This window comes from Salvelinus alpinus, chromosome 5 (assembly GCF_045679555.1).
Source record: "Salvelinus alpinus chromosome 5, SLU_Salpinus.1, whole genome shotgun sequence".
Taxonomy (NCBI): domain Eukaryota; kingdom Metazoa; phylum Chordata; class Actinopteri; order Salmoniformes; family Salmonidae; genus Salvelinus; species Salvelinus alpinus.
In genome coordinates this window covers 25,900,223-25,910,914 of record NC_092090.1, presented here as the reverse complement: position 1 = coordinate 25,910,914, position 10,692 = coordinate 25,900,223, and positions in this window count along the sequence as shown.

Genomic DNA, 10,692 nt, shown 5'->3' with positions numbered 1-10,692 from the left:
GATTCAGGTTCAAAGGAAGACACACTTCCTCAGTAACATCTACTGCTATCTGACAGCTAAAAGAAAAGAAGAAACAGGGATCCACAGGCTCAGAGGCCTTTATTACACTATTTCCATAGACTTTTAACATGATTGATAAACTCACCGAGTCAAGTGTATCGAGGGGGAAAGTACTTCAAGTCCTCAGTACTTTATTGATATTAAAATGTCAAATTGAGTAAGTGATTGAGGCTCTTGCATAATTAGTGAAATGAGTGAGAGACATGTAGTTGGTTTCCACAATCCTCTGGGCTGTGAGTCTGACATACCTGTCAGTGAAACATCTGAGGAATGGCTGTCTATATCTCAGTTAACACAACGATAACTACAGGAACATGGACCGTAGGATATTAATGATAACCCCAACAATTACCACAAGAGTCATTGATCGTCACTATCTACCGTCCTGACCATTCATGTTCAAGTGATGATGTTCAAAACATCATGAATTTCTGACCAGACCAGCCAATATGAGAGTTTTCAAAAATGTGTCTATGTCTGTCAGTCTGTCTGCCTGTCTGCCTGTCAATCTGTCTGTATGTGTCTGTCTGTCTGCCTTTCTAACCATCTGTCTACACATCTCTCCTTATTCACCCTCCATCAAAGTTTAACCAGCCCTTTCATGTAAAGGCCTGCTTTGATGAATTAAAGACTGTTGTAGTACACAAGGTGGGTAGGTTTCTCTCGGTCCACTGTGGTGTAAAATATTCACAGGCTGGGATGGGATCTCCTTCCTAGTTCTTCTGTAAGGCTTCATCTGTCCTCTCCTCTGCCCCATCAGCCTAACGAAGAGATGCTCTGTAATCTCAGACTGGAGGCCCAGTCCTCTAAAGAAAAATCTTTACATCTTAGAATTGCGCTGCCCTTTACTTATTGATCATGTGGAGGCCTTTTCTGCGATGAGGGAGGGTGGATGGGAGGAGGAAGTAATTCCCCAGCAGCAGAGAACAAACTACACATGCAACACACTGCTGACCAGACCAGACGGAAATAATGGGATTTTCAGATTGATTCTCCCCATGTGATGAAACCACAGAGTAACACACTGGTCAGTACTCCTACACTGGGTAAAACTCAGATTCAAGTCTGTTGCTCATTTCACAGATTGAAGTTCCAGCCATATTACAACCCATAAAATACAATCCAAAAATGTTATACTGTGGCTAGTGTTCATAAAACTGTACATACATACAGTATGTGTGACTCAATCAAATGAACATGTGGATCTCTGTTAGACTCATGAACAAAATACAGAACCAAGAGTGGACTGATTCACAGTGAATAGAGGCCAGGCCAGGCTAAACACACACAGAGACAGTCTAGTCTAGCTGAACACACACAGAGGCCAGGCAAGGCTAAACTAAACATACACAGAGACAGTCTAGTCTGGCTGAACCCACACTGAGGCCAGGCAAGGCTAAACTAAACATACACAGAGACAGTCTAGTCTGGCTGAACCCACACTGAGGCCAGGCCAGGCTAAACATACACAGAGACAGTCTAGTCTGGCTGAACCCACACTGAGGCCAGGCAAGGCTAAACTAAACATACACAGAGACAGTCTAGTCTGGCTGAACCCACACTGAGGCCAGGCAAGGCTAAACTAAACATACACAGAGACAGTCTAGTCTGGCTGAACCCACACAGAGGCCAGGCAAGGCTAAACTAAACATACACAGAGACAGTCTAGTCTGGCTGAACCCACACAGAGGCCAGGCAAGGCTAAACTAAACATACACAGAGACAGTCTAGTCTGGCTGAACCCACACAGAGGCCAGGCAAGGCTAAACTAAACATACACAGAGACAGTCTAGTCTGGCTGAACCCACACTGAGGCCAGGCAAGGCTAAACTAAACATACACAGAGACAGTCTAGTCTGGCTGAACCCACACAGAGGCCAGGCAAGGCTAAACTAAACATACACAGAGACAGTCTAGTCTGGCTGAACCCACACAGAGGCCAGGCAAGGCTAAACTAAACATACACAGAGACAGTCTAGTCTGGCTGAACCCACACAGAGGCCAGGCAAGGCTAAACTAAACATACACAGAGACAGTCTAGTCTGGCTGAACCCACACAGAGGCCAGGCAAGGCTAAACTAAACATACACAGAGACAGTCTAGTCTGGCTGAACCCACACAGAGGCCAGGCAAGGCTAAACTAAACATACACAGAGACAGTCTAGTCTGGCTGAACCCACACAGAGGCCAGGCAAGGCTAAACTAAACATACACAGAGACAGTCTAGTCTGGCTGAACCCACACTGAGGCCAGGCAAGATTAAACTAAACATACACAGAGACAGTCTAGTCTGGCTGAACCCACACTGAGGCCAGGCAAGGCTAAACTAAACATACACAGAGACAGTCTAGTCTGGCTGAACCCACACAGAGGCCAGGCAAGGCTCAACTAAACATACACAGAGACAGTCTAGTCTGGCTGAACCCACACTGAGGCCAGGCAAGATTAAACTAAACATACACAGAGACAGTCTAGTCTGGCTGAACCCACACTGAGGCCAGGCAAGGCTAAACTAAACATACACAGAGACAGTCTAGTCTGGCTGAACCCACACAGAGGCCAGGCCAGTATAAAGCACACAGAGTCTCTGGGCTGAGTGGGGTCAGTGCCAGGAGTTTGTGATGAGGGAGCTTGAGATGTAGTGAAGCACAGCAAGCTCCAAAGCCCGGGCTAAGTGAACAGATTAGAGGACCGCACAGCACAGTGGTGCAGCTCTCCTCTCCCTCTGCCTCTGCACTCACATTGACAGAGGTCAAACACGCTCACACATACACACATGTACCATGCACAGAGAGACACACACACACACCGTACCACAGTCAGCACACCATGAACGCTCCAGACATACTGAACAGCATCCCACCAAGGAGAGACATAGACAGACTGTAGTCAGCATAGAAAATAAATCTCAGTCAAGTAAAAAGTCCATGGTAAGATCCGACATAGACACAGGGGAGCCATGTGCAGAACACAGCAGAACACAGGACATAGTGTTACCAGCTAGCTCCTGCCTCCACTTTCTGCTAGAACCCCAAATAACACCCTGTGCAATATGTAACGCACTACAGGGCCCACAGGGCTCTGGTCAAAAGGGATGTATTACATAGGGAATAGGGTGCTATTTGCAACACAGCCCTGGTGATACAGTCTTTTGTTGCTGAGGATTTTCCTGCACAGCAGGAAATGCACATTTGTAGCGTATTTGAGTTTTAAAAAGGAGTCATTTCCACTTTGAAATTTCAGACTTGGTTTGCCCTAACGAACAATGTATCAACCCCTTCACAAATGTCCATTAATTATAATCAACATAATAATTCACATTTTCTGTTGCTGTACGATTCTTTTAGAAAATGTCCCAGTCTGTCTGTGTGATGCGTGTTATGGTGAAACATGTCTACATCATGGGTGTGTGTCGTGTTCCCCCTACCAAGTAGCCCCAAGGTAACTATCTGTTTACTCTCAACACCTCTGGGTGACAGTGGTGTTTGACACTTGGAATTTAAGCAGGGTACCAAAGAGGTGTTCTACAACCTCCACTGACTCAGACTGTGTCTGCTTGTTTTCCCATGAGCTTGGTAAACATGACACTTGTTGAAGGAACTTCATTCACCATATATTTCAGAGGAATGCTAGGTACTCTCCCTTGTACCTCTCTCCCTCTCTCCATTCATCTTTTCTTCTCTCTCCCTACCTCTCTCTCTTCCTCGTCTCTCCTTCGCTCTCTCTCTCTCTCCCTCCTTCTCTCTCTCTCCCTCCCTCATTCTCTCTCTCTCTCCCTCCTTTTCTCACTCTCTCCCTCGTTCTCTCTCTCCTCCCTCCTTCTCTCTCCCTCCCTCCTCTCTCTCCTCCCTCCTTCTATTTCTCTCTCTCTCTCTCTCGCTCTCTCTCCTTCTCTATATCTGTCCACCCAAGAGTTGTCTACTAATATGCTCCTATCCTTGAGATAAATGGACAGAAATGTCTACAATCTAGATCTCTTAACTTCAGAAGAGAAAAATATCTTGAACAGAATAACATGTTAAAAGCAGCGGTATTGCATTTCAAGAAGACCCCTCTTATTTGGATACAGCCATTGCAAATAGAGGCGGGGGGGGCTTGAGATCCGATCCAACCCCTGCTCTCTCCAAAGTAAGCTTGACAATCTGCAAATCAGAAATTAGCACTAACAACCAAAAGCTGAAGCTGGTTTTGAAATCTGATGATGTATTCGCTGTGAGGCCAAGGTCAGGGTTCAGGCTAGAAACCGATGTTCAGAAACTACTTTACAATAACCAGCAACCTCGACATCAAAGGTATATGATTTCACCTTTCTTACATTTAGCAAGACCTTTTGATGTTGGCAGCTACGTAACATCTGCTTCTAAGTTGGATGGATTTAAAGGAGCCCTCCATTTTAGGCAGATCCAGATTTGACAAACAGTGGAGGGAGGGAAATAACTTTGGTCAGGCCTTGTTGTAGATAGTGCATGTGATTTGAATGGAAAAATGTAACTGAAATGAAATAACCATGTCCAAGTGGCAATCTGACTGAACTGTAGCAGAGACTGGGGAAGGGAAAATGCATAACATTGTTCTGAGACAAAGGAATGACAGTCCTGCTGGATTTCATTAGCATAGAACCATGCCAGTATTCTGTTCAGAATTAGACAGAATTGGCCTATTCTCCCTGCTAACCTCCACCTAGACAAATTGGGCATGTGGAGGGATATGCAAACTGGTGTCATTTTATGGCAAGAAGTTCTCACTTTTGTCTGAACATTTTAAAGCATGAGGTTTAGAGTGACTCATTTAGTAACAATAAAACTGTACTGGTAGACGTAAAATCCTCAGAAATTCAGGATTCGTTTCCAAGTCATGCCAGTTGAGCAGAGCACATGTGATTAGCTCATCCCAGATGTCAGCCATGATATAAATCACAGACTACTATAGGCAGCAGATCAGGTTGTCTCGGAGAGGAATGGTGATCATGTCAGACACAAGTGGGTAAAGATCCTAAAGACCAGACCCATTAGCTTATAAGGGGGACAAGAGCAGGAAGTCAGGTCTTTGTCAAAAAACATGGAAATAAAGCATCATTAAATTCTGTGGGTTGACATGACGTGGGGGGAGACAAGCAGGAGACGAAGAGGAACAAATGTGTGGAGGAGCAGAGGAGGGAATATTTTTAGCACCATCTGGATTGAGTTTGAAGTCAACCATAGAGGAACCTCCTGTGCCTGTGTGCAGCAAACCAGAACCAGAGGCCTGGCCGATTCAACTGTCATTGGTGGAAATGCTGTTTCATCCTGCTGGGGGATGGCTGGGGTATAGCACTGGGGCTAAGGACAGGGCTGGGGTATAGGGCTGGAGTATATCACTGGGGCTGAGGACAGGGCTGGGGTATAGGGCTGGAGTATAGCACTGGGGCTGAGGACAGGGCTGGAGTATAGCACTGGGGCTGAGGACAGGGCTGGGGTATAGGGCTGGAGTATAGCACTGGGGCTGAGGACAGGGCTGGGGTATACTCTAGGGCTGGGGTATACTCTAGGGCTGAGGACAGGGCTTGGGTATAGGCCTGGGGTTGAGTGTAGGGCTGGGGCTAAGTATAGGGCTAGGACTGCGTATAGTGATGGGGCTGGGGTATAGGTCTGGGGCTGAATATAGGGTAGGGCTGAGTATAGGGCTAGGCTGAGTATAGGGCTGGAGGTGAGGACAGGGCTGGGGCTGAGTATAGTGTCGGGATGAGTATAGTGCTGGGGCTGGGGTATAGGTCTGAGGCTGAGTATAGGGCTAGGGCTGAGTATAGTGCTGGGCCTGAGTATAGGGCTGGGCTGAGTATAGTGCTGGGGCTGAGTATAGAGCTGGGGCTGAGTATAGGGCTGGAGGTGAGGACAGGGCTGGGGCTGAGTATAGTGTTGGGGCTGGGGTATAGGTCTGGGGCTGAGTATAGGGCTAGGGCTGAGTATAGTGCTGGGGCTGAGTATAGGGCTGGGCCGAGTATAGGGCTGGACCGAGTATAGGGCTGAAGGTGAGGACAGGGCTGGGGCTGAGTATAGTGCTGGGGCTGAGTATAGATCTGGGGCTGAGTATAGTGCTGGGGCTGAGTATAGGGCTGGGCTGAGTATAGGGCTGGACTGAGTATAGGGCTGGAGGTGAGGACAGGGCTGGGGATGAGTATAGTGCTGGGGCTGAGTATAGGGCTGGGGATGAGTATAGGGCTGGGGCTGAGTATAGGGCTGGAGGTGAGGACAGAGCTGGGGCTGAGGACATGGCTGAGGTATAGGGCTGGGGGCTGGGGCTGGTGTTTAGGCCTAGGTCTGGGGCTGAGTATAGGGCTAGGGCTGAGTATAGTGCTGGGGCTGAGTATAGGGCTGGGCTGAGTATAGGGCTGAACTGAGTATAGGGCTGGAGGTGAGGACAGGGCTGGGGCTGAGTATAGTGCTGGGGCTGAGTATAGGGCTGGGCTGAGTGTAGGGCTGAACTGAGTATAGGGCTGGAGGTGAGGACAGGGCTGGGGCTGAGTATAGTGCTGGGGCTGAGTATAGTGCTGGGGCTGAATATAGGGCTGGGGCTGAGTATAGGGCTGGGGTATAGTGTTGGGGCTGAGTATAGGGCTGGAGGTGAGGACAGGGCTGGGGCTGAGGACATGGCTGAGGTATAGGGCTGGGGCTGGTGTTTAGGCCTGGGGCTGGGGCTGAGGACAGGGCTTGGATAGAGGGCTGGGGCTGGGGTTTAAGGCTGATGCTGGGGGTGGAGCTTGGGTGTCTACATAGGGCCTACACAGGACTCTGTTGGTCTGGTAGCAGTTAGCCCTGAGCCGGCACACTTACCTGCACATGAAAGCAGTCAGGTCAGTTTTCTCAGACCTGTAAAATAACCACAGTAAAGTGATGATGACTACCAATTGGGTGTCTTGTACTTTTTTCAAAACCACAACGAAAAATCAAAACAAAAATGTGTGTCGTGATAATGGAAGATAAATCTCTGCCTGCGTGTTTCTCCTATGTAACTCAAGCCTAATTCACATCACTAGATAACTCTGCCAACATGTTTCTCCTGTGTAACACAAGCCTAATTCACATCACTACATAACTCTGTGTTTTCTTTCCTTTGGTGTGTCTTTAACCTCAAAACCAAAATCAAAGGGAAAAGAAGGGACCTGAACTCTCTTTTAGGAAAATATTTTTTTTCTTACATTACCCTAACCTTTTTTATGGATGTTTCTAGCATGTGTTAAAGTACCTCTACAGGATCGGTGTCCCCCACGGGACGGTTGAGCTGACGTAGGCTAATGGAATTAGCATGAGGTAGTAAGTAACAAAAAAAAATCCCAGAACATAGACTTATCTGATATGGGTAGAAAGCTTAAATTCTTGTTAATTTAACTGCACTGTCCAATTTACAGTAGCTATTACAGTGAAAGAATACCATGCTATTGTTTGAGGAGAGTGCACAATTATAAACTTGAAAATGTATTAATAACCCAATTAGGGACACTTGGGCAGTCTTGATACAACATTTTGAACAGATATGCAATGGTTCATTGGATCAGTCTAAAATTTTGCACATACACTGCTGCCATCTAGTGTCTAAAATCTAAATTGTGCCTGGGCTGGAATAATGCATTACAGCCTTTCTCTTGCATTTCAAAGATGATGGTAATATATATAAAAATATATATATTTTATCAGATCTAATGTGTTATATTCTCCTACATTAATTTCACATTTCCACAAACTTCAAAGTGTTTCCTTTCAAATGGTATCAAGAAATGGTATTAGTCTCCCCTTAGGAGACTGAAAAGATTTGGCATGGGTGAGTGGTACCGGAACGCCAAGTCGAGGACTAAAAGGCTCCTCAACAGCTTCTACCCCCAAGCCATAAGACTGCTGAACAGTTAATCAAATGGCCACTGGACTATTACATTGACGCCCCCCCCCCCCCCCCCCATTTGTTTTGTACACTGCTGCTATTCCCTGTTTATTATCTATGCATAGTCACCTCACCCCTTATTTTTTACTTTAGTTTATTTGGTAAATACTTTGTTAACTCTTCTTGAACTGCACTATTGTTTAAGGGCTTGTAAGTAAGCATTTCACGGTAAGGTCTACACTTGTTTTACTCGGCGCATGTGACAAATAAAGTATAATGATTTTTGATTTGAATATGCATATCCTTGCTTCAGGTCCTGAGCTACAGGCAGTTAGATTTGGGTATGTCATTTTAGGTGAAAATTGAAAAAAAGTGTCGGATCCTTAATAAGAGGTTTTTAAAGTACATCAGTGATGTTATTGAAGCAAACACTGCCTCACTGCATGAGAAGAGAATGAGTCGATCAGTGTCTATTGTCACGTCCCACATTCTAAACACACACAGCCTCTTCTAAAGAGTTCACGCTCCATCTCTTCCTGGAACCAGACGAATGAAGAAACCCAAAACAATATTTCTGAAAAAAGAAGAGTCTCAAATCTAACTGTCAGCTCAAGCGAGGATTATTTCCCCTCAGGCGGCTCGCCACTTTTCCTTGGTAATCTGCCCCAAAACTCCTAGTGAAGCCTTTCAAAACTATTTATGCAAACAAACATCATGCACAGCTATTTATATTGGCACCACTTCTCACTTAACCACCCTCAACCAGGACCAGATGGGGCCCACTCTCTCTCAGTGGAGCAGAGGCAGCTGCAGAGGAATAGGGAGTTTAGTTCAGTAGGCACAGCAAACCAACGAGACCCAGCCCTGGCCAGACTGCACTGAACTACCTCCACTCATCCCAACTCATCATACTCCTGATGGAAGTACTGGACAGAGGACAGAGGTAAACAGCTCACCCCATGAGATTCACCTTCAAAGAAGGATACGATATAATTCATGTCTTTGAGGAGAAAAGTGACAATTTTATATGTCTGTTTTACCTAAATGTAGATACAGTAACTGATTCCATCAATATACTCCTGTAATTTATCACGTTCCGTAGATTCTCTGAAATATGTACATTCAAAAAGTAAAAGATAGCAAAAACTTTAATATGTACCATGCCTCCTATAGTGTTAACAGCCGTAGCTGTAGTGTGAAGGGTAATAGGAGTGACAGCAATGAGAAGCGTCTCCCTGCCTTCCTCAGTGGTCCAGAGAGCTGGACCATGATGCACTTCTCCTTCCTGGCTGCTGCTGGCCCTCTGCCGTGGGGGAAAGTTCATTCCAGAGCCAGCAGCCATCTTAGAAGAGAACACACCAGAGGAGGCTGGTGGGAGGAGCTATAGGAGGACAGGCTCATGGTAATGTCTAGAATGGAATAAATTGAACGTTATCAAACAGCTCAGTCAGTTGGAAACCACATGTTTGATCCGTTCTATTGATTCCATTCCAGCCATCGCAATGAGCCTGTCCTCCTATAGCACCTTCCACCAGCCTCCTCTGGACCACACATACACAACCACATGAATAGCAACAGAGATGCAGCTACACTTGGCCAATAAGGACATGCACTGCACACGATGTTTGGACAAAAATAGATTGAACATATGCGGCATGCCCAAACATGAACGTTCGGAAATTTACGGAGATACACACACACAATGACACCACAGAAGCACTGGCACACCAAATATAGACATGTACTGTATACACCCTCTGAAAACAAACACACAAAGACAGCCAGAGGCCCTATGAAGTAAAGACGCTATATGACATATACCAACTTCCAGTCAACACACACACACACACACACACACACACACACACACACACACACACACACACACACACACACACACACACACACACACACACACACACACACACACACACACACACACACACACACACACAACAACAACCTTACGTAGAGACAGCCAGATACCTCAAGGACAAAGTAAACACACACACACACTGCACTGAGCAAGGCTCTCCATAAGCAGTTCTTTCCCAGAGTCACAGGAAGCTCTCTCAGTGACAAGCTACAAATCCCTGACACCACCACTGATGATAGCTTTACAGCACAGCCTCCAGAGTCCTCTGCCAGGCCCAGGCAGCCTACACACTCACACACACACGCACACACACACTCTCACACTCATACACACACTCACACACTCTCACACACACGCACATATACACACTCACACACACACATACACTCACTCAATCACACACACATACACACATACACACACACACACACACACACTCACACAGTCCCAGGAGCATCAGAGTAGTGACTTGGGTCATTGGGATGTGCAGTTTATAGTACTGCTATACTAGTGACTGTAAAGACATGGATCCCCATCCAAAATAATGTTTTTGCAGAGGTTATATGGTGTTTTGTAGAGTGACAGAGGGAGTGTCTGTAGCATCTGGGCAGCCCTAACTGGGCCTATTCCTATAATCACACAGACAACAACCATGTGTGTCTCTTCTTTACCTAGGTATATCTTCTATATTGCTATATCTATATTGGGTTAATAAAGATTGAATGATTCCCACTGTGTGCAGGTCAATTTGTTCACTCGGCCCTCTAGATGTTTGTTTTACATTTAACTGGGCACTAGTGTGTATGGCCACATCCCTGATCATCTGACCACTTCTCATTAGAATATTTAGGACTTTTCTTTCCATTTTGGATAATTTAGCAGCAGTAATAACACACCCCGGATGA